This window comes from Diabrotica virgifera, chromosome 6 (genome assembly GCF_917563875.1).
Source record: "Diabrotica virgifera virgifera chromosome 6, PGI_DIABVI_V3a".
NCBI classification, from domain to species: Eukaryota; Metazoa; Arthropoda; class Insecta; order Coleoptera; family Chrysomelidae; genus Diabrotica; species Diabrotica virgifera.
Genome location: NC_065448.1, coordinates 21,287,727 through 21,309,488, shown reverse-complemented (window position 1 = coordinate 21,309,488; position 21,762 = coordinate 21,287,727). Strand labels below are relative to the sequence as shown.

The 21,762-nt window shown below is 34.6% G+C and overlaps 1 protein-coding gene across 1 annotated transcript in view; it reads right to left on the bottom strand.

Annotated features, from left to right (window-relative positions):
- The window catches only part of LOC114331548 (oxysterol-binding protein-related protein 3-like), a 202,442-nt gene that overhangs the window by 168,305 nt on the left and 12,375 nt on the right, over window positions 1–21,762 (bottom strand). The gene's annotated exons all lie outside the window — the stretch shown is intronic.

The following is a 21,762-nucleotide window of genomic DNA, read 5'->3' as shown; positions in this document are numbered from 1 at the left end:
GTATGTCAAATTTCATGTCAATCCAAGTGGTTTTTTTTTAAATTTAGAGCAAAAACCGTGAATGAACGTACTATAAACCGTTATTTTTGCAATAATTTATTAATAACAAAGTCAGAACGTGGTTTAAGCTATCACGACTAGTGACAATCGATTTAGCGTATAAAAATAATATGAAAAAGACCACAAACTTGCTGTATATAGCGGATTTCGAGCTTTTCGGCGAATAAACTATTATTTTGTTATTAACAAAATAAGACCATATTTTGAGTAATCACGACTAGTCGGATTCTATTGAGCGACCAAAAATATACCAGAGAAGACCTTAACACTATCAATTTATTTACAAGGCTTCTAATAATTCCTGAAAAACACCTAATTTTACCATAATTTGTTAATAACAATTAAACGCACCACATTTGGGCTTCCAGACCACTTCCATTGGATTCAGCGACCCAAAAAACCTGTAATACTACCATCAAATCGCGGCGAACTAAAAGTGTCCACAGGAGTCCCTATGTTGCGACTAGACTAATACATATTGGTAACCGAAATTTATAAGAACAAACAAATCAAGACATCAGATAGATGAAGTACTAGCAGACTCAAGATTTTTTTTCATCACTAGGTGGGGAATCTGCAAACAGATGGTTCTGCCGGCAGTGTTGAGTTTCTCGTCACATCGATGAATTTGATCCCCCGTCAGATATCTCCGTCTTCTGTAACTCTAATGTCACTGTTCGCCCCGAACAGCACCTAAATGGACCAGGTCGGTGCATTCAGTCTTCCGTAAGGGCACAGTCCCTCCAAGTGACCTTCGGCCCACTCCGTAGCGTCAGTTGCGCCCTATATCCAAGGTCTTTGATCTTCTTAGTCACCAGGTACGGTCCGCCCCATGGCTGCTGCAATTTAGTACTCAGACTTATCCTCCCGTTGGTTGGTAAACCCAGATTGCCTCACCTTCCTTGAAGCTGACTGGAGTGAATTTCTAATCTAACCTAACATTCAGCTGGTCACTAGTGAGTTGCAGCTTATTCCTTGCGAAATCGTGGACCTTAACCATAGCATTGATAGAGTGTAACCAGTTGCGTCATGTTGAAAGCTTTCGTAGGCTAGCAGAACTGAAACCGTTGTCAATTCATACGTGTAAGTACTATTCAAACTATACTTCATGTGGTGAAGGCAAGTTGTCAGTATGGTATCCAGTCAAATGACAGCTTCCTCTCAACCAGATCATGGAGAGGTCTGGATATATTTCCAAAATCTTTCACGAAGCTAAGACCAAGGAAGCAATACATGAAGTGCAATCCCACTTTATGTATATTATGGTAGGGGAGCAAAGTATGCTAAATGTGCAGTCACTCGAGCGCTTTGGGGACCTATTGGGTTGTGAAGAGTAGGTCCTAAAACCAAAAAAAGTTAAGTAAAGTTTTCCATTTTAGTGGGCGCTTGCCATTTTTTAATTTAATTTTCCATTTCCAACAATCGTTTTTTCCGATTATAACGCCATCTATCCATAATTCGAAAAAATGTTTCGAATAAGAGTTACTTATTTTTACGTAAGGAATCCAAATCTGCAATAAAAAATGAGGGTTCCCATTTAAGATTTTAAAGTAACCCCCCACCCCATCTCCGTGGGGGGTCGTGTTTGGTGCCATTCGATAGATTTTTCAAAAATATTGAATAAGTGTATTTTACAGTTTTTCGATCTGATGTTCATTTCGCGAAATATCGTGGGATTCGTATTTAAAATATTAAATTTACCCCCCACCCCTCTCCGTGGGAAGTCGTGTTTGGTATCATTCGATAGATTTTTAAAAAATATTGAGCACGTATTTTTTAGTTTTTCGATCTGTCAATCATTTCGCGAAATATTCGCTTTTTTCTTGTGAAACTTTGGGACTCACCCATTTCCTTACGCCCAGCTCAAATCGTCAGATTTTTGAAATATACACTCTTTTGCATGTACTTAACTTACCTTATCTTAATCTGACAATTTCGAGTTTTTTTAAGGATAGATTTTTTTTTCGGGCCCCCCTTAACGAACTCCCCTGTGTTAAGAGCCAATATATGGTAGAGGTACATCTACAGGGTACCAGGGTTCTCCCCATATGATAATCTGACGCGCTCGAGTAACTGCAAAAATCCCCGCTTGGGCTCCCCTACCATTAGGTATATCGTATATCAGAAAAACTGCTTCTATGACGTATACCATAGATAGTTCACTATTTCTCATTTGTTTACTTTTATATTTAGTCCAGAGAAATAAGATTTTTCTTGTGACACATCCCCCTCCAGGCCGAAACCAAATTTTTTGAGTAAAATGGACATCTATATTAATAACCTAGATGTTTCTTGCAGCCGATTTTGATGATATACATACAGTGGAACCTCGATTATCCGTCAGGGCACCGGACCAAGGGTATGACGGATAATCGAAAAGAACATTAATAAAAAAATTAAAAGGTCAGAGTACAACTCTTAAATTTTATTTGTATTTTTTGTTTCACAATATAAGAAGGATTTATGTAGGTATGGGCAATCGAATCAATTTGGTTTAAAATATTCTAAAATCTTTGTTTGTTTTACTGTTGCTTCACATTTTGCAACAGCTGAATTTCTTAATCGGCGTAAGGTCATGCTATTTTATTGGCTTCTCCTTGTTGAGAATACCACTCGATGAATTGTTGGATGTGCCATGCAGCTTCTCTAGCTTCTTAACTCAAATTTAGCTTTTTCAAATCTGTGTCAGTTGCAATAGCATCATCGACATTGCCACCGTCAAATTCCAAGTCTATATCAGCTTCTGAATGGCGCCTCTGTTGCCATTTCATCCATTTCATCATTTGTCAGCATTTGATAGCTGTTTGCATCCACATCACAAATTAACCATTCGTTTGGCTTATCTCAATGCTCAAACAAAATGAATTAATGATTCAATTTTTGCTTATGTAGTCAATCAAACTTATGTACGGACCCTGACGGTTAACAGAGGTGACGGTTAATGGAGAGACGGATAATCGAGGTTCCACTGTAGTTATAAAAAAACGAAGATAAAAAACGGTAAATTTTCGCTTTTATCGTCTATTACTAAAAAGTGAAGCATTCTAAACAAATTTGAGAATAAGAAACTCATAAATCATATAAAAAAACTTTAATATGGCGTTCGCTGAATATGTCTATCCTTATTTTGTTGCTTAGAAAATTGCAAAATAAGTCATAAATTTTGATTTTATAAATGTTCATAACTTATGTAAAAATTAAGTTAGAACCTTCTTATTACACGGAATGCTGGCATTTCTTGTGCTTAAATTATATTTTAAATTTCAAAGCAAGTGGTCCAATAGTTTAAAAGTTATTTAATTTGTTTATCCAAAATTTATTTTTTTTGCAACACTATAAGTCAGAAAATTATAAGGTTACAGTAATACTTTGGACAGTTTATGAAAGAAGAATATTTATACTATTAATTTAATTTAAAAAAATGACAAAAAGTAATTTTAAACAGTGTAAAATTATTTTGCAAAAACATATCGATTTTTTGCTTAGTTATAAACAATTAGAAAAACTTTTTAACCGTTACCCACAGAAAAAATATTTTTTCATATTTAGAAAGACTGAATTTTTATACACATGTAGAAAGAAAAACAATTGTCCTAGAACAATTAGGGACGAAGTTAGCCCCCTTTTTTTAATTCACATGTTCTTGCAAAATAATTTTGCAACATTTAGAATTATTTTTTGTCATTTTTTTTAATCAAATTAATAATGTAAATGTTCTTCTTTCATAAAGTATCCAAAGTATTACTGTAACTTCATCATTTTCTTACTTATAGTGTTGCAAAAAATTAATTTGGGATAAACAAATTAAATAACTTTTAAACTATTTGACCAATTGCTTTGAAATTGAGGGTATGATTTAAGCACCTGAGGTCTCGGCATTCCGTGTAGTAAGAAGGTTCTAAGTTAATTTTTACATAAGTTATGAATATTTATAAAAACTCAAAATTTATGATTTATTTTGCAATTTTCGAAGCAACCAATAAGGATAGACATATTCAGCGAACGCCATATTGAAGTTTTTTTATACGATTTATGAGTTTCTTACTCTCAAATTTGTTTAAAACGCTTAACTTTTTGGCAATAGACGAAAAAAGCGAAAATTTACCGATTTTTGATCTTCATTAAATTTGTTTATAACTATGCACTATGTATATCATCAAAATCGGCTGCAGGAAACATATAGGTTAATTATTATAGATGTCCATACTACTCAAAAAATTTTGTTTCGGCCTGGTGGAGGGGGTTCTGTCACCAACAGGATAGTTTCTTTCCTTATTTCTCTGAACTAATTGTTTTATAGATTACTCTAATAATTAGAAATTATCAGACATTTTGAACCATAAAAAAAACGATTAGGATTTAGTTCTATACTAACGTAAACTTTATACCTCTAACTTCACAACTATTTGGATCTTGGATGTTAAACTGAAAAACTCAAAACCATTAGTCATAGAGATTTGTTCAATTACTCAGTTGATCTATTTTTATCTATTACCTATTTTTTTAGATCTCATCTTATGCAAAAAACCATTGTTTAAAACGATTAAACGTATGAATACCGCCAAAACTTTATAAATATAACTAATTATTTTAGCTGAACCATTTTAACCACAATGTTGGCAAACTATAAAGTTTTTCTTAGTTTTGTGCTAGGTTCAATGTCACGGTTAAGCTTGTGATTGTTATAAAAAACAATGTAAATATTTTCGTTAGGACATGTAAAAATTTGTTGGAATATAATTAAAATAAATATACAAGCTTATTTAAATGTTTCATCTACTGAATGATTTATATATTTAAAATGTGTTTCCTCTACTGAATGATTTATATGTAGTTTGTAAAGTTTGAAGGTGAATAGTAGTTCAGTCCACATTCATATTTACGACTCATTGATCATTGTTGAAACGTTAGTGAAGATGAAGAGGATGGAAAACTAGTTAACCCCACTAACAAGGAGATAGTAACGATAATTATTACAAAAATTATGTTTATACAAAATTTTTTTCCCATCTCAATTGGACTCTATACAAAATGTACCAATAGGGGTCGTTCTAGCCTATCCAAACATTATCATGGCAATTAATATTAGGTACTGGTCAACGTTACTATGACTTAAAATAAAATTTAACGTGAAGTAAAACACTCCCTGGTGTAGTTGGTATATTTTAAAAAATCCAATAGGAATCCAATAAAAAATCCAATAGGATTACGTTCAAAACGTTTTCGGACTTATCAGTCCATCCTCAGTGAACTCCCTGTCCTTGCAAAATAGCCACAATGCCAAACACTGATTAAGTTATATGTTCCAACTACATAGTAAAAAGTATAGTTTGGCTTAAAATGGATGCCAGTGGATTACTTCCAGCAACATGATGCTCTACTGCTTTACGTTAAAATATTTTTTGTTATTAGGTCTTCATTGAGCTACGTTTAGTCTGTCAATATGTCTGTCATTGACAGACTAAACGTAGCTCAATGAAGACCTAATAACAAAAAATATTTTAACGTAAAGCAGTACAGCATCATGTTGCTGGAAGTAATCCATTGGCATTCACTTTAAGCCAAACTATTTTATACTTTTTACTATGTAGTTGGAACATATAACTTAACCAGTGTTTGGCATTGTGGCTATTTTGCAAGGACTGTTCACTGATGATGGACTGATAATTCCGAAAACGTTTTGAACGTAATCCTTTTGAATTTTTAAAAATTTTAAATTTTTATTAAAATATACCAACTACACCAGGCACCAGGAAGTGTTTTACTTCACGTTAAATTTTATTTAACTAGATGGTATACAGCCAACCTTCGGGAATTATCCCGTTTTATTTACTATGACTTCTTCTTCTTCCTTCTTGTCTGTAGGATTTAAAGCCTGTTTCTTCTTCAATATTAGCCTCCTAAATTGTTTAAGTTATCGCACCATCTTTTTCTTGGTCTGCCAATACTTCTTCGTCCATTTGGTGACTTGTCTCCTGCTATTCGTACTATCCTATCCTCTGCCATTCTACTAATATGTTCGTTCCACTCCTGTTTCCGTTTTGTCACCCATCCATTTGTGTCTTCTACATTGCATGATCTTCTTATGTGTTCGCTTCTCTCCCTATCCAACAGACTTTTCCCTGATATTCGTCGGAATATTTTCACCTCTGTTGTTTCTAGTAGTCGTCTCGTTTTAGATGTGTCAGGTCTTGTCTCCGCCGTGTATGTCAATATAGGTCTAATTGCTGCTTTATAGATTCTTGCTTTTGTGTCTTGTCTTAGGTGTTTGTTCTTCCAGATTGTGTCATTAAGAGATCCGGCCGCTTTACTTGCTTTTAAGCTTTGTTGTCGTACTTCCTCTTCAACATCTCCGTAACTGGTTATATCTATTCCCACATATCTAAACCTTGCTTCCTACTTTATTATTTTCCCATCAATTTCGATTTTACATCGTAGTGGGTATTTAGATGCTGTCATTTACTATGACTTCATCGGAAAAGAACTTAATGTTAAAAAATATTATTTGTAAAATAAGAGTCCCAGTCCGTGAAGACCTATTGAACTCTCTGCGCCTTCTTCTCTTCTTCCGATTTTGGCATTGAAGTCCTTTAGACTTTAGAGCATTTGGTGTGGCATTTTTCGTCTTGCAAGGTTCTGGAGATCCTCCTCCATTTTTTCTCCCTCGTAAGAATGTAATGGCGTCATGTAATTTGTTTGACTATTTCTGTCCAATTATCTCTCTCCTGTGTGTGTTGTTTTGCTTAGAGAATGAGTAACCAGTCATGTCCTTTATTGGGTCCAACCATCGTACTAGAAATCTTCCTCTGGATCTTTTGCCCGCTACGTTGCCTTCAACTATCATCCGTTTCATACCTTCTCTTCTTCTAATAAATAGTAATATGACCCGTATGCACGCCAATGGTGAATATAAAATTCTTAATTGTATATCAAAAAATGTGCAATAAACTTAAAATGTACCTCTTAAAACTTACTAAATTTCATTTGGATATCTCAAACCGGTTTTAGAGCAATAAATAAATCGTCAGTTTGTAAGAAAAAATTCAACATCCCGTATCTCGGAAACGAAGCATTTGCGGAAATATGTTTATAAACCAAACGGTCATTATTTTTTCATGCAGAATTACCCCTTAAAGTTTGTCGCACTTATTTAGAAACACCCTGTATTGAGATGACGAACATTGCTAGTTATTAAAGAACCTAACTGTTTTATTATCCAACATAAGCGAATGAATCAAAAAGAAAAATGTTAAGAAAGCCTAAGGCTACAGTTGAGTTTTAATTTCAATATTTTATTTACGCTAGAATATTCCACAGGGTGTTCCAAACTTTGAGGAAAAAACATACTATCATTGTTACACCCGGTATACAATGACACTTATCTGTTTAGCAACAATATTATTACATCGATATTCTTGAAGAATAAAGCTATACATATTTAAAAAAATCACTAAAATCGGACAACAGGTTTAGAAAATACGAGACATCAAAAATGTCCCATTTTTAAGGTGGTGCATTAATTTTGATGCTCAGTGTATAAGATTAATATCAAACTTCTACTACAGTAAGCCAACAACATAAGCTGCTTGTTCTGGACATCGAAGTAAAAAGCGAAACTAAACAAAAATATCGGAGAGGACCACAAAAAATCAAGTGGTGGATGCTAAAAGATGAGAAGGAAGGTCTGTTCAGGGAAAGAATCGTAGAAAAAATATGTTGGAACATGAAAGGAAGCCCTAACACAATTTGGAGAAAAATGGCCAATATTATTAGAGAGACGGCTATTGAAATACTTGGGAAAACGTCAGGAAAGAAGTTTGAGGATAAAGAGACTTGGTGGTGGTCAAATGAAGTACAAGGAAAAATAAAAGAGAAGAGAAAATTATATAAAAAGTGGCAAGAAACCAGATCGGACATAGATCTTCAAAACTATATGGTCGCCAAAAAGGAAGCGAAAGTAGCAGTAGCAAAAGCTAAAGCAGAAGCGTATTCAAACCTATACGATCAACTTGATACCAGGGAAGGCGAAACGAATATATATAAAATAGCCAAACAGAGAGCAAAGAAAGCAAGAGATTTTAATCAGATTAGATGTATCCGAGATGAAAATAATAAAATACTAATTCACGAAAAGGATGTCAAAAAGAGATGGAGAAAGTATTTTGACAGTTTATTAAATGAAGAATTTGACAGACAGCCTGTGGAGTTAACGGAGACAGTAACAGCCATGGTTACCAGAATAACAAACGAGGAAGTGGCTCAAGCGCTTCAAAAAATAAAGAAAGGAAAAGCAGTCGGACCAGATGATATTCCTGGGGAAGTATGGAGAGCATTGGGAGAGACAGGAATAAGTTGGCTAGCAGGTCTATTTAATAGAATTATGGAAGTTGGACAAATGCCAGACGAATGGAGAAGCAGTATATTAGTACCTGTCTACAAAAATAAGGGAGACATACAACAATGCACAAACTACAGGGCTATAAAACTACTTAGCCACACCATGAAAATATGGGAGAGAGTAATTGATAGACGGATACGTGAAGAAACCGAAATATCCGATAATCAATTTGGCTTTATGCAGGGCAGATCAACAACAGATGCAATTTTCATTGTAAGGCAACTGATGGAAAAATACAGGAATAAAGAGACCAACGCTCATATGGTATTCATTGATCTTGAGAAAGCATATGATAGAGTTCCTCGAGAGATTCTGTGGTGGGCACTCAATAAGAAAGGAGTCCCTGGCGAATATGTAAAGATTGTGAGAGATATGTATAAGGGAGTAACGACTAGTGTTAGAACAGGTGTGGAAGAGACTGATAAATTTCAGGTGAAAGTAGGATTGCACCAAGGCTCGGTGCTTAGTCCTTATTTATTCTCATTAGTTTTGGACCAGATAACAGCGAAAATACAGGGTAGTATTCCATGGTGCCTAATGTATGCTGATGATGTAGTGTTAATAGGAAATAGTGAAAGAGACTTAGAACAAAAACTGGAACAGTGGAGACAAGCTCTGGAGGAAAAAGGTTTAAAACTTAGTAGGACAAAAACAGAGTATTTGGAATGTTCATTTAAAGATGGAGTTACTACAAATAAAATGGTATCTTTGGATGGTGAAATGATTGTGAAAAGCAATAGTTTTAAGTACCTAGGATAGGTATTACAGAGTAATGGAGAAATAGATGGAGATGCATGAAGTAGAATTAGGGCTGGATGGATGAAGTGGAAAGAAGCGAGTGGTGTGTTGTGTGACAGAAAAATTCCAATGAAGCTGAAGGGAAAATTCTATAAAACAGCCATAAGACCGGCTATGATGCACGGAACTGAATGTTGGGCAGTGAACAAGAAAGAGGAACAACGAGTGCATGTGGCGGAAATGAGAATGCTTAAAAGGATGAGTGGAGTGACAAAGAAGGATAAAATTAGAAATGAGTATATTAGGGGAAGTCTAGGTGTGGCACCAATTGATGCCAAAATGAGAGAGCATAGGTTAAGATGGTTTGGTCATGTTCAACGTCGAGACGTTAATCACCCAATACGAAGAATAGCTGAAGTGCAGATTCCTGGAAGGAGTAGGAGAGGAAGACCAAAGAAGACCTGGGGGGAGACGATAAGGCAGGACATGTTGGTAAAGGGGATTAATATTAATATGACCCAAGATAGAATTGTGTGGAGAGATGCAATTAGGGAAGCCGACCCCGCATAGGGATAAGGCAAAGAGAATGATGATCAAACTTCTACTACAATAAAGTTAAAAAATATAAAAGAAAGAAAATTGTAACATCTCGGACATATAATCATACATGGGAAGAAACGGCTTTTTGAGGCTCATAACCCAAGGCAAAATAAAGAGCAGAAAGAAAGTGGAAAGAAGCTGAATACCTCATTGAAATCCCTACATAAGAGAAGGGTATGATTGCAGCTCAAACAACTCTTTAGAGCAGTTGCTTCAAAAGATTCCAACAAGACAAGATATAATGATTTTCAACCTCCGTAAAGAAGTGTGATTTGAAAAAGAAGAAATAATTCTTCCACAGAAGATAATATCTTTAGTATTTAAGCTACAGGCCAACTAAGAACTAGATAACAGAAAGAGGAAATAGAAGAAAAATAATGATATACTCATGTTCGATATTTTTGAAGTTATTTCCTTCTAGAGACGTTGATACTCTGTATCCATTCAAAACGTTTCGTGAATTTTTTGGAATTATAAATTAATAAATGTCTTGCAAATTTTATGTACACACTGTATATCCGAGCGATATGTATTAATGAATTTTAATCAAGAAAGCTTTAACAGAAATAGCAACATGTAAACCACAACTCGATAAAAAGGGGAAGTACTTACGTCAAATTTATTATTTTTTTGTTTAATTTTGGAAGGTGTATCACCAAAACAGAGTAATGAACAATTATTATATTAATAAAATTGTATCTGAATTTAATCGTGGAAGTTCTGCACGTGTATTTTGACTAAAATTTTAGGTTTCAAACAGTTGTGTACAAAATTAGTGACGCAATTGATAAGTATTGACGAAAATACATTGAAATTATTAAACTTTCTCATTAACATTTTTATAATAGATAAAAACTGTTTTATTCATTCATCGTGTTACACTATTAGTCCAGAGAAATAAGGATTTTCTCGGGACACTCAAAGATCCAGGTAGATGACTACTTTTTTAGTTATTGTAGGCCTAAAGGAAGAAAACCTCAGTGTTTCCTGCCTAGAGTTCGCGTCCGTTTTTTAATTGTTAACAATGTAGTGCAAAAATCGCGATTTTTTCGATTTTTTGCACCCCTTTCAAAAGCTAAATACTTAGTTGACATAAAATTACAAAATTTAATTTTTTAGAACATTGAAAAACCTTCAAAATGCCGATTTTTTAAATTTAAAAAGTTCGTTTGTTTCCACGCAAACTGCAAAATAAGTGAAAATCGTTATTTGTTAATAACTTTTACTAAAACTACCTTAGAACTTTAGTGTTTCACCAAAAGTTGGGTATTGGGGTACTTAACAAACCCTCAAAATTTGAGGCTGATCCATTAATTAGTATAAGTGTTATTATATTTGTTTATCTCAGAGACCTTTATTTTGCAATAACATAAGACAGAAAATAATGAAGATATGGCCATTCTGAGCAGGCCAAATGAAAGTTAGACAAGGCGGAAACGGCGGGTTCGTTGGGAAAAATATTCCCATGAGATATTTTTGCATAATCACATTCGTGAGACATCCCAGAATAAGGTTCAAGAAGTCGCCCACGTGAAAAGTGGGCCAATTTTTTTTTAACAATTTTTTTTAATCAAATTGCAAAAATCAATATTTCTGGCCCGGACTATTTTTTTTTTAGGTTTTTTGGACCATTCTGGACAAAAAAGCTCTTTTATAATTTTTCTCTAAAGTTGATCTTTTTCGAGTTATAAGCAATTTAAAATTTGAAAAACGCGAAAATGCCATTTTTAAGACTTAATAACTCGGTTAAAAATTATTATTATGAAAGTCAGAAAGTGACTAAATCAAAGTTTAAAGTCGCCGCTACATGATCCTGAAGAAATCTGTGTCATTAATTTACTACTAAGCTGTTATTTTTAATTAAAAACAATGAGCGGTTAGATCGTATTGACGCCGCTGTAAATGTGAGTGCGAGTGAGATGCACAATTGGACTGCTGGAATGGCTTCTCTCTCGCACTCAGAATTTACAGCGGCCGCACACGTGCATGGCGCTTATTATTATTACTTAAAAATAACAGCTTAGTAATAAAATAATGGCAAAAATTTCTTCAGGATCTTGTAGGGGGGGCTTTAATCTTTGATTTAGTCATTTATTGACTTTCATAATAATAACTTTTAACCGAGTTATTAAGCCTTGAAAATCGCCATTTTTCGTTTTTTTCAATTTTAAATTGCTTATAAGTCGAAAACGATCAACTTTAGAGAAAAATTATAAGAGACCTTTTTTGTCCAGAATGGTCCAAAAAATTAAAAAAAAATTGTTCGGGCCAAAAATATTGATTATTGCAATTTGATTAAAAAAAAATTGTTAAAAAAAAATTGGCCCACTTTTCACGTGGGCGACTTCTTGAACCTTATTCTGGGATATCTCACGAATGAGATTATGCAAAAAAATCTCATGGGAATATTTTTCCCTTTGAACCCGCCGTTTTCGCCTTGTCTAAGTAGAAAAGTGATAAAACCAAAATGTATTAAAAAAAGATAAAAAATTGATTAATATAGTCAAAAATCCTAATGCAAAATTTTTTATATTTTGTAGTTTATAAACATTTAGAATAACTTAAAAAATATTGTCCGTAGGAACAATCTTTTTATATATTCGAAAAGCTAGTATTTTAACACGAATTTTCAAATAAAAAAATTTAGCCAGGGTTCATTTGGGACAAAGTTAGCCATGTGTTTTTTTTAATTCACAGCTAACTTGTTTATAATAATTAAGGAATCTCATTAATGCCATTTTAAAGAATGGGATTTGTATTTTTTCTTAAAAAATTTGCACAAACATTGTACCTTCACAGCACCCTCTACGATGTTTCAAAAATGTAGTTCAAACGATTACTAGGAGGAACCTACAAATCCACCCAGTTAAAATACCGAAAACGCAATTTCAAACTAATACAAATTTCTGTATCTCCGGATCAACTCAATGGATTTTGATCTTTATTGTTTTAATTTGTATGTAATTTCTACATACATTACAAATATGCAATTTGTTTATAAATTTATTAATTAATAAACAGTCCAATTTGTTTAAACAATTCTTGAAAAAATATTTTTTTACAAAAATCTATTTTTTTAATCATATTATCATTAGTGATCGTTAAAAAAGTTAAAGTACACTTTAATAAATAAATTATTTTTATTAAATAATTATTTATTGAACATAATTTATTTATTAAAGTATACCTTAACTTTTTCTATGATTAATAATGATAGTATGATTAAAATCATGGATTTTTAGGAAAAAATTAATTTTTCAAAATTTTTTTAAACAAATTAGACTGTTTATTAATTAATAAATGTCGTAGACATATTGCATATTTGTAAAATACAGAAAAATTACATACAAATTAAAACAAGAACGATCAAAATATATTCAGCAGATCCCGAGATATAGAAAATGATAGTAGTTTTAAGTTGCCTTTTTTATTTTTGAACTCGTGCATTTGTTGGCTCCCAGCTCCCCCTTCACTTACCACGACTAGTCACCAATTGAAATACATTTTTTTAAATTCGTGTAAAATACCAGCTTTTCTAATATGTAAAAGGATTTTTTCTATGGACAATATTTTTAATGTTATTCTAAATGTTTATAAACTACAAAATTTCTAAAATTTGGCATTAGGATTTTTGACTACATTAGATAATTTTTTATCTTTTTTTGGTACATTTTGATAGCATAATTTTTCTACTTTCATTTGGCATACGCAGAATTGCCCTATCTTCATTAGTTTCTGTCTTATGTTATTGCAAAATTAAGGTCGCTGGGATAAACAAATAGAATACCTAACTCTTAAACTAATTAATGGATCGGTCTCAAATGTTGAGGGTTTGTTAAGTACCCCAATACCCAACTTTGGGTGAAACACTAAAGTTCTAAGGAATTTTTAGTAAAAGTTATTAACAAATAACGATTTTCATTTATTTTGCAGTTTGCGTAGCAACAAATTAACTTTTTAACTTTCAAAAATCGGCATTATGAAGGTTTTTTAATGTTCTAAAAAATTAAATTTTGTAATTTTATGTCAACTACACTGCGCGTCATAGAAAACGGGCACCCTAAAAAGTGGGTCATTTTTGATGTCGCGTATCTCCTAAACCTGTTGTCCGATTTAAGGTGATTTTTTGAATATGTTATAGTCCTATTCTTTGTCAATATCCCTGTAATAATATTTTTGCAAAACAGGTAAATTTCATTGTATACCGGGTGTACGAATCAAACTGTGTTTTTTTCTCAAAGTTCGCAACACGCTGTGGAATATTCTAGCATTTATAAAATACTGAAATTAAAACCAAACTATAGCCTCAGGTTTTCTTAACATTCTGTTGTTTGATTCATTCGCTTATGTTAAATAATACAAAAGTTATGTACTTTAACAACTAGGCATGCTCTTTATCAGTACAGGGTGTTTCTAAAGAAGTACGACAAACTTTAGGGGTAATTCTGCATGAAGACATAATGACCGGTTGCTTTATAAACATATGTCCGCAAATGCTTCGTTTCCGACATACAGGATGTTGAATTTTTTCTTACAAACTGACGATTTATTTATTGCCCTAAAACTGGTTGAGATATGCAAATGAAATTTGGTGGGTTTTAATGCGTAATTTTTGAACATTTTTTGACATACAATTAAGAATTTTTTATTCACCATTGGCGTGCATACAAATAATATGATCGGTCATATTACCCGTATGCGCTCCAATAGTGAATATAAAATTCTTAGTTGAATGTCAAAAAATGCGCAATAACCATCTCTTAAAACCTACCAAATTTCATTTGCATATCTCAACCGGTTTTAAAGCAATAAATAAATCATCAGTTTGTAAGAAAAAATTTAACATACCGTATCTCGGAAACGAAGCTTTTACGGATATATGATTATAAAGCAAACTGTCATTATTTTTAATGCAGAATTACCCCTTAAAGTTTGTCGAACTTATTTAGTCCCTAATAGTCCTGTCGCCAGGGGGGTAAAACGGCCTCCTTAATTCAGATGGACTTACCCAAGTTTTTTTATGTATTTTGACCCGTAGAACACGAATTTTTTGGGTAACAGATGATCCGGATGTCGATAAGATTGTTATAAACAAAGAACTTGAGGAGTTACATAACAGCGATTGTTCGCAAAACAAAACATTTTTTTGTATTTTTTGGGTGATTCTCAGCAAAAAATGGTCTTAGAGGTTTCTTCGTAGGATGCATAATTTTCGAGATAAACGCGGTTGAACTTTCAAAAAATCGAAAAAGTGCAATTTTTGAACCGGAATAACTTTTGATTAAAAAATAAAATAGCAATTCTGCTTACTGCATTTGAAAGTTCAAGTCAAATTCTATCGGTTTTGATTATTTGCATTGCTAAAAATTAAGTTTTTATTTGTTAAACAAAGCTATAAACACATAGTGTTTCCCGTGCCCAATGCATGTACGTAATATATATTGTACGTAGAAATTCTGTATGCGCGCCTACTCGTTCGATTTCAAATTAGAAATGCATTGAAAACATCATTTAATCACTATGTGTTTATAGCTTTGTTTAACAATAAAAAAATTAATTTTTAGCAATGAAAATCATCAAAACCGATAGAATTTGGCTTGAACTTTCAAATGCGGTAAGCAGAATTGCTATTTTATTTTTCAATCAAAAGTTATTCGGGTTCAAAAATTGCAATTTTTCGATTTTTTGAAAGTTCAACCGCGTTTATGTCGAAAACTATGCATCCTACGAAAAAACTTGTAAAAACATTTTTTGCTTAGAATGACCCAAAAAATACAAAAAAATGTTTTGTTTTGCGAAAAATCGCTGTTATGTGATTCCTCAAGTTCTTTGTTTATAACAATCTTATCGACATCCGGATCGACTGTTACCCAAAAAATTCGTGTTCTACGGGTCAAAATACATAAAGAAAACTTGGGTAAGTCCATCTGAATTAAGGAGGCCGTTGTACCCCTACTGGCGACAGGACTATAAAACCCTTTAGACTTATAACACCCTGTACTGATGAAGAACATGGCTAGTTGTTAAAGTACATAACTTTTGTATTATCCAACATAAGCGAATGAATCAAAAAACAGAATGTTAACAAAACCTGAGGCTATAGTTGGGTTTTAATTTCAGTATTTTATAAATGCTAGAATATTCCACAGGGTGTTGCGAACTTTGAGAAAAAAACACAGTTTGATTCGTACACCCGGTATACAATGAAAATTTGCCTGTTTAGCAAAAATATTATTACAGGGATATTGACAAAGAATAGGGCTATAACATATTCAAAAAATCATTTAAATCGGATAACAGGTGTTCATAACATGAAAACATCATTCGTTTAGGACTAATTAAACAAAAAATAAAGGTAGCTAAAGAAAAATGGATGGAGGATAAATGCAAGGAATTAGAAAAGTTGAATGAAAAACATGATACGTTTAATATGTTTAAAAAAGTTAGAGAAGTAGCTGGTCTTTATTATAAGAAAACTCCACATACTATAACCGATTCGTCGGGAAAAATGATAATAGACGAACACGAAATTCGAACTACCTGGTATAATTATATAAATGAACTGTATAATGATGATAGACCCGAAGAACTGGACACTTTAGATGAAGGTGAAGGACCAGAAATACTAAAATCAGAAATACAACATGCTATAAAAGCCGTTGGTCCCGACAACATACCTACAGAAATGTTAAAGCTCATAAATGAGGAAAACATTGGAATACTAGTCAAACTTTTCAATGATGTTTATTCGACTGGTGATATCCCTGAAGATTGGTTAAAGTCCAAATTCATAACCCTACCAAAAAAACAACGTCCGAAAAACTGTAGCGACTATAGAATGATAAGCCTTATGAGCCAGACCTTGAAAATCTTTCTACGTATCATCCACAGTAGAATCAGAGATAAATGTGAAGAAGACCAGGATGAAACACAATTTGGCTTCAGAAATGGACTGGGAACCCGGGACGCACTCTTTGCACTAAATGTGTTATTGCAGAAATGCCGAGATCAAAGGAAAGACGTATTTGCTGTATTTATTGACTATGAGAAGGCCTTTGATCGAGTACAACATCACAAATTAATTAAAATACTAAAGGATAAAGGAGTTGATAGTCAAGATGTACGAATCATAGAAAAATTATACTGGCGTCAAACAGCGACAGCTTGCATACATGGAAAATCAACAGAAATATGCAAAATACAAAGAGGCGTCAGACAGGGTTGTATACTGTCCCCACTGTTGTTCAATTTGTATTCAGATAGAATATTTAAGGAAGCGCTGCATAATTTGGAATGGGGTGTGAAAGTTAATGGAATTCTGATAAATACAATCAGATATGCAGACGATACAGTTATTTTAAGTGATGATATGAATGGATTACAACACCTTTTAAATGCCATTGACAGAGTGGGAAGAGAGTTTGGCCTAAATATAAACTGTTCAAAAACAAAATACATGGTATTTAGCCGTTTGGCCCATCAAGATTCACGGTTATATGTTGATGGTCATATAATTCAAAGAGTACCCAGTTTTAAATATCTTGGTTGCCATATTACTGAACAACTAGATCCAGATAAAGAGATAAAATGTAGAATCGAGATAGCCCGCACGACATTTTTAAAAATGAGGTCATTCTTCTGTAATGATATCTTGCAACTTCAACTTCGAAAGCGCATGATTAAATGCTACATTTGGGCAGTCCTCTTATATGGTGTCGAAGCATGGACATTAAAAATATCCACCATTAACCGTTTGGAGGCCTTTGAAATGTGGCTGCACAGACGTATTCTAAAAATACCATGGACGGCTATGCTGACAAATGTGGCAGTCCATAAGAGAGCAAATGCTACCCGCGAGCTGCTTGATAACATCAAATATAGAAGGATGGCCTATTTTGGACACGTAGTAAGGGGAGACCGGTATAATATTCTTCAACTTATTATGATGGGTAAAATCGAAGGACGCAGAGGAATTGGTAGAAAGCAGGCCTCTTGGTTGAAGAATATCCGGGAGTGGACAGGAATAAAGAAAGCAGAACACCTATTTAGAATAGCTCGAGACAGAGACAGTTTCGCCATGTTAATCGCCAACGTCAAGGGGACTTGATAGGGCACGTTAAGAAGAAGAACAGGTTTAGGAGATACGCGACATTAAAAATGACCCATTTTTTAGGGTGCCCGTTTTCTATGACGCGCAGTTTATTTAGCTTTTGTATGGGGTGCAAAAAATCTAAAAAATCGCGATTTTTGCACTAAATTGTTAATAATTAAAAAACGGACGCGAACTCTAGGCAGGAAAAGGTAGGTTTTCTTCCTATATGTCTACAATAACTAAAATAGTAGTCAGCTACCTGGATCTTTGAGTGTCCTGAACATGGTCTATTTCTAGCTTACTTCCCTGGAGTATATCGTTATAGCATAGTGTCGTCATTATGAATGAAACTTTAGTCAACCACAATGATTTTAAATTAAAGCAAAAGGCTAGAGTGGTGTAAATCATGTAAATCAAGTGGTGGCACATTGCTCCAAAGGGAGTCAGGATCTATAAAAATAAAGGTAAAAATTTCAGCATAATTTTTTGAAATGTAAAAAGAATCCTGCTCTTAGATTCTGTCCAAAGTTATAAAATAATAATAACATTGCAACATTTTGGATCGTCTACATCCAAAAATATTTGAAAAAAAAACTGAGTTACGGAAAAAAAACAATTTCTCATCAAGATAATGATATTTTCACACAACTAAAAAAGAACATCACAAAAATCAGAGAATTGAACAGGGTGGAACCATTGTAAAAGAAAGAAAACAACAAAAAAATAGAGGAAAAATAATTTACCAATGCAAAAAAGTTAAACGGTACAGTTGTACTTGTAACAAAAAAAATCTACGTTTTTATTTACGCTTTTTTTATATATATAATATACACCGTTCTTAGGCGTCAACGCCCTTCGGTAGGGATCTATGGAGGAGTATCACCAAGCCGCAAGCCCTTATCCCTTGCCGTACCGCTCCTCCATAGGCCGATCCGACGCCAGTTTATCCAGACCAAGCCGTAGACTCTATTGAGTTTTTAAGCAAGCAAGCCATTTGATTCAACCCGACCTGTGGGAGATGTCCACCCTATCGAAAAAGTACATTCGGGTGTAACAATTCATTGGGGCGAGGTGTTTTGACCCGAGCTCAAACAGGGATCACCCTACCTCGCTCCAATGCCCCAAGCCATCCGTCCCCCGTCCCCCCCGCCATAGCACGCTGATGCGCGATGATGGCACAACTATCGAAGCCAAATGCTCTTCACAATGGAATCCTGGGTAATAAGATTCCATGTGGTACCCTAATCGAATGCAAAAATATTAGGCCCAGCGTGATGCGCTCTATGCCTTTATCCTCTTACTTACTTAACCGCGGAACTAAAATTGCTTGCTTGGGCCCCAAGCCATTGTACCAAGCCCAATTGAGCTCGGTCCAATGGCTCGGAACTCAAGATTTTTATGATTTTTTGTTTTTGTGTGATTTTTTTGTTGGCTTACGCCTTTTTTTGTTTTTTTGTGTTTTTTTGTTTGGCTTATGCCTTTTCCTCTATTTTCTACTGGTTTGCTTACCTGGTCGTGGTGTTGGACCTACGCTTGGGATGCGTCTTTTCTTCGGCACTTGGATTTTCGAGCTACGAACTAACTACTATCACTTTCACTTGTCTTTTTTATTCACTTTAATCCACTATTTGCTGTTTAGGACGTCTGTGCTTCCATCGGTGAAACATGTCATACCTTAGCATCTCTCGCAGTATGTGACTTGGGTGGTGCTCCAGTTCCGCGAATTTGACCCTTGCCTTGTCTGTCATAATTTCGGTGACTCTCACCTGTTGAAGTTCTCTAAACAGGAATCTTTCTGCTACGTATCTTGGGACTCTGGCTGCTTCTCTTAAGCTGCTGTTATGGACCGCTTGTATCTTCTTTTTGTGGGTGTTACATACTTGTCCCCATGCGAGAGATGCTTATGTTAATACCGGTAGTATTATGCTGTTTATTAATCTTAACCTTGTTTTTAGTCTTAATTTACTTTTTCTGCCTGTGAGTCCTCTTAATGTTGCTCTCGCTATGTTGGCCTTCTGGACTGTGGCTTCTACGTGTTTTTGGAAGGTTAATCCTTTGTCCATGATGACTCCTAGGTATTTAGCTTCATTTTTCCACTCGATGGGGGTGTTCTGCACCGTCAGCTGCTCTTCTGGCTGTTGTCTTCCTTTCTTGTATAGAACCGCTTGCGTCTTTTCTGAGTTGATGGCTATCTTTCATTTTATACTCCATTCCTCGATGTCTGCTAACGCTGTTTGCAGGTTGGTCACTGCTATGTCTACGTTTCTATGTTTGGCCGCTATCGCTGTGTCGTCGGCGTAGAGGCTCATAAGGGTACCTGGTGTTCTAGGTACATCAGCGGTGTATATTGTGTACAGCAGAGGTGACAGGACCGCTCCTTGTGGTACTCCAGCCTCCGGGTTTCCGAGCTCGGACAGTCCTATCCGAACCCTGAAACTCCGGCCGCCTAAGTACGAGGAGATTAGTCTCGTCATCGCTCCGCTGTACCCATAACCCCGCATTTTGTATAAGAGCCCCTTATGCCACACTCTGTCGAAAGCTTTGCTTACGTCCAGGAATGCTGCTCCGGTGTACTGCTTGTCGTTGAATCCAGCTGCTATGTACTCAGTTAGTCTGAGTACTTGTAGCTCGCTGGAGTGCTCTGCTCTAAATCCGAATTGAGCTTCTGGGATTATCTCTAATCTGTTTGTTTCCGCTTGCAGTCTGCCAAGAATGATTCTTTCTACTATCTTGCTGATCGCTGGAAGTAAGCTGATTGGCCTGTAGTTCTGCGGGAATGTATGGTTCTTGCCAGGTTTTGGGATCATAATGACATGGATTGAGTTTTTATACTACGGCGTTGGGCTTTTATAAATTTCATGACCTAGCTGAGGCTCGAACCAGCGACCGCAAATCCACTAAACTTATCGATCGACTGCGCCCCAGCTAACTGGACCGTCAAGACCGACGTGATAATCTAAAAATGTATGTGAAACATTCAACTAAAGACATTTTGGATTTTTATTTTTTATCTTCCACAAAAAAAAATTTAAGGAAAACAAAATAAATATTTTAAATCGAAAAAATTAGTGTGTTTGGGAGATAAAAAGGATAATTTCTCTAAATTTCGTGAAAAAAAAATTTTCACGGGAGTAACTGTTCTAAATAACCTAAGCAGAGTATTGAATGCAGATGAAACAGTATTTTTCTTAACGTCTTAAGGAAATAGAGTACATATTGGCAAGAAAAGGTGACAAAACTGTTTACCAACAAATTAATCCTGATATGTCTAACAGTCCTTATAACAAGTAATATAAATATGGAAGAATTAAAAAAAGTCACTTCAGTCACTAAAGGAGTCAAGTGCTCCTGAAAATGGGGTATTGGTAAGTGAGACAGTGAATAGATAACAGGAGCTACTTTTTTGAGTTCATTACAAATATTTTTGGCAAGTAGTAAATACCTATATAGAAAGCAAAATCACTTCCAGTATTTCTATTCATTAGTAGGTTTACATTAACATGACACATTAGTAGGTTTTGTAAGCAACATGGTATACTGCCAGGGCCGTGCCGTCCACATGTGCAATGTGTGCGGTGCACACAGGCACCAGCAATTAAGGGGGCCACTAGAGTTATTTTAGAGAATTTTTAGTTATTTAAAAAAAAACGCGTATTTTTTGGGTGCCATTAAATGTTTTGCACACAGTAGACGAGCGGCACACCCCTAATTTGGGGTTTAGAAATCGAAAAAGCGACCATGATAGGTGAATGGCAAATTTTGATCATTCTTTATGTTTTCGAGGTCGCTGAATCCGAATATGAAGTTTATTTTTATCTAGAATTGGTGGAACAAGTTTAAAAAATAAAATTTTAAGCAAAAATGCGAAAAATCA